At 46.4% G+C, this 4,078-nt stretch overlaps 1 protein-coding gene across 1 annotated transcript in view; it reads right to left on the bottom strand.

Annotated features, from left to right (window-relative positions):
- LOC133761711 (NEDD4-binding protein 2-like 2) overlaps positions 1-4,078 on the bottom strand; it is a 127,741-nt gene that overhangs the window by 20,064 nt on the left and 103,599 nt on the right. The window lies entirely within an intron of this gene.

The following is a 4,078-nucleotide window of genomic DNA, read 5'->3' as shown; positions in this document are numbered from 1 at the left end:
CGTCCCTACCTGGACAACTGGGGACTCTGGGAGACTGACAGCCCAGGAAACAAGGGTGACGCACCGCGCTCTTCTCTACCTACCCACTGTGCCTCCCCCACTCCCAGTGCCTCCGGGTGCCCTTTGCCCGAGGGGAGCGGACCTGACCGATGGGACACTGGAGGCTGGGCCCTCTGCCACCACCTTCCTCCACAGCAACACCCCAGCCTAGACCAAGAAAGTGAGAGAATTTTCGTTGACAGCTAAAAACGGGAAGAGCATTTTCAACAGTAATAGTAGAAGCCGCTGTGTCCCCTGGTTTGTGGGCACCAACATCTGGCTGGTGTCCCCAAGACGACACCACTCTTCCATGGCCTGTATAATTTCTTTCCGCATCTTTCTGTATCAGCCTGCCAGAAGAGTTCTTAGAAAGCTCCCTTGTCACTATATAACTTTAAAATCTCTTCTTCCTCGGAAAAAAACATTCCTTAAAGGTCAGATTGATTTAGGAACAGTGGCAGAAGGGCTGCTGCCCAGGTACCTGCTCTGTCATCTCTTGAAAAGAGTAGCCTCCCTAGAAACTATTTCAGCTTCTCCAGTGAAAGTGGTAGTCTCTGGCCGGCGCTGCGGCTCACTAGGCTAATTCTCCGCCTGCGGCACCGGCACAGTGAGTTCTAGTCCCGGTCCGGGCACCGGATTCTGTTCCGGTTGCCCCTCTTCCAGGCCAGCTCTCTGCTGTGGCCCCGGGAGTGCAGTGGAGGATGGCCCAAGTGCTTGGGCCCTGCACCCCATGGGAGACCAGGAGAAGCACCTGGCTCCTGGTTTCGGATCTGCGCGGTGTGCCGGCCCCAGTGTGCCAGCTGCAGCGGCCATTGTAGGGTGAACCAAAAGAAAAGGAAGACCTTCCTCTCTGTCTCTCTCACTGTCCACTCTGCCTGTCAAAAAAAAAAAAAAAAAAGTGGTAGTCTCCTGAAAGCATTTAAAGAAGGATCCGGAATGATGCAGGGCTAAGCTCCAGAAACTGGTAAGCACCCATTAGTTGATCACCATAGTGAGTCTCCAATATTTCACACCCAAGAGTGTGATACAGTGATCCTGTTTTCAAAACCAGAATTCAAATGTGTGGAATGAAAAAGAGAGTATTCAAATTCCACACCTTGCTAAAATAATTATTGTAAAGTAAATAAATTTTGTTCCTATCAGCTAAGGTATGAAAATTATAAAAAGAAATTGTGAGAGGGGAAAGCAATTGTTTTGTAAAGCAAAAAGCAAAGATTTCACACTAAGCTTTAGGAATGACTAAGTAGGGAAAGGCTCTACGCTGAGAATTTCATCTTCCCCTTGGGATTCCCCAGGGGCTGGGGAATCTCAAAATCCCCACCACCACCACCACGCACACACACACACACACACAGGATTTCTTGATTTTTCTTAGCACTGCTAAGGAACAATGAAATTCCAAAGTCTTCTCTACATATTAGGAAAACCCACAAGGGACAGAAATAAACATGGATAATATAAATAGTGACATTTATAATCTATCTTGTGATACTTCTTACAAGAGTGTTTTTGCCAAGCCTCAAATTCTACTGTTTTCATTCTAGACCTGCACTGTGCAATTCTGGAGCCACTAGTCATAGGTGGATATAGAGCACTTGAAATATGGGTTGTGCAAATTGAGGTTGAAATACATTCTGAATTTTGAAGGTTCAACATGACATATATGTATGTAATTAATAATTCTTTTTTTTTTTTTTTGACAGGCAGAGTGGACAGTGAGAGAGAGAGAGAGACAGAGAGAAAGGTCTTCCTTTTGCCGTTGGTTCACCCTCCAATGGCCGCCGCGGCTGGCGCGCTACGGCCGGCGCACCGCGCTGATCCGATGGCAGGAGCCAGGTGCCTATCCTGGTCTCCCATGGGGTGCAGGACCCAAGCACTTGGGCCATCCTCCACTGCACTCCCTGGCCACAGCAGAGAGCTGGCCTGGAAGAGGGGCAGCCGGGACAGAACCGGCACCCCGACCGGGACTAGAATCCGGTGTGCCGGCGCCGCAAGGCGGAGGATTAGCCTAGTGAGCCACGGCGCCGGCTGTAATTAATAATTCTTATATTGGTTTCATGTTGAAATGATAATATGTTGGGTGTTATGGGTTAATATACATTGTCAAAGTTAACTCCACTTGTTTCTTTTACTTTGTAACTGTGACAAGTAAGTTACACAGGTGGCTAACATGTTTCTATTGGATTGTGCTGCATGAGACCTCTGTCCACTTCCATTTCCTTCCATGGAGGGTGTCCCAGGCAGCATGAGACAGGGAAACAGGACCACATGCAGCTTTGGGGTCTAAAGGTTGGCAGGGAGTGTCCATGGCAGTTGTCTGTGGCAGGTGGAGTTATCTAACTGATGCTGAGAAATGGGAGCTGAGCTGCGGGAAGAGCTATGGGAGTCCCTGCCCCAGAAGGAGGTGAAGAGAGCACAGAGCTGAGGAGAGGGCCCTGAAGATGCCAGCATTCAAGGACTGTGCCCTCAAGTGCATCTAGAGAAGAGAATGACTGAATGATCAGCAAGGGGGAAAGAAGACTAAAAATAGGTGTGTGGGGGGGTGGGGAGCAGCCATTTTGCCTAGTACTTAAGATACCCAGTTAGGATGCCAGCATCTCACATCAGTGTGCCTGATTCAATTCCTAGCTCCAGCTCCAGCTTCCAGCTTCCTATTAAACTATTAAAGCACATCTCGGGAGGCAGCAGGCGATGGATCAAGTAGTTAGGTCCCTGCTACCTGGACTGAGTTCCTGGCTCTTGGCTACACACCTCTCCCCCACCTCCTATCTTCATCTCTGCCTCTCAAATTTAAAAAATATTAAGTATATGTTGGTCTACAGTCATACTACCTTAAATGTGCCCAATGTTCAGAAACAGATGTTCAGAAGCCCAGGGAAGAGGGTTTCAAAGAGGAGAGCATGATCAGCATAGAAGTGACCCCAGATATTTTTCTTTCACTAAACCCCTGTATTTAACTAGGCAACAAGTTCTGTTTTCCTTGATTTGTTCCTCAAAAGGACTCTGTTGAAAGTTAACTGTGTATCTGTTTTCTCCCACTAGACTGCGCATTGTAGGGCAGGGACAGTGTCTTCTTTTTGTCGCCTCAGGATCTAACAGTGCCTGACCTTCAGGAGGTGCTCAATAATGTATGTGGACCTGAACTACTCTCTTAGATGAGCCTGAGCTTGGGATTTACTAGAGATTAAACAAGACAGTGATAATGTCAGCTAAGAAGTAATGTAAATAGAATGAGTGGTCTCACGGACAGATCTGAAGCAAGCTTGCAGAACTGGCTGTGATCAGATCGTCCAACAAAGATCGCAACAGTCCCACAGTGTGGCAGCCTGCACAGCAGTCATAGCATCCTAGAGTAGACACCCATCACTGCACTCAGTTCATACAGCAACCTTCTCAGTTCTCTATGACATGAGGAATAGCACAATCTCACTTTGCTGCTCTAGAAAGCATTACTATGACAGACATCAAGAAAACCATCTTACAATTTTAGCAAATGAGTTAGCATTCAAATGTTTCTCTAACTAGTATTCTACAACAAAATGTGGAAAAGAAGAAGTTATAAAAGAAGAGCTAATGGAAACTATGAATTTAGCCCTTAAGCCAGCAGCTTCAAATAGCCTAGGGTTTAGAATGCTTCATAATAATTCAGCCCCAGGTTCCTCTACCAGGAATGCCAACGATTGCACAAAGTCTGAAACCAAGGTGAAAGTTTCCAAGCAGTCTGAGGAAAGACTCTTTAACATAGCAGACCCATTTTCAAAATTAGATAGGCAATAGCTGTCTCAATTCTAATTCCAAGTCCTATCTTCCCCTTCCAAAACTTTTTTCCGACTTTTTTAACTTTAAAATATAAATTAGCATTATAGGCATACTTATCCATCTTGCTACATAAATATGTAAGTTGAGAGATCAAGGGGGAAAAAATCTGCTTCGCCTGCATAGCCATTTCTAGGATGCACTCCTGATTGGCCCTGTACTTTCTGTCGCATCAGGTCTCTCCTCTGTTCCAGGTGGACTTGCATAATTTAGCCAGTCAGAG

Source organism: Lepus europaeus, chromosome 6 (assembly GCF_033115175.1).
Source record: "Lepus europaeus isolate LE1 chromosome 6, mLepTim1.pri, whole genome shotgun sequence".
In the NCBI taxonomy this organism is placed as follows: Eukaryota; Metazoa; Chordata; class Mammalia; order Lagomorpha; family Leporidae; genus Lepus; species Lepus europaeus.
This window is presented reverse-complemented; position numbering and strand designations above follow the sequence as displayed.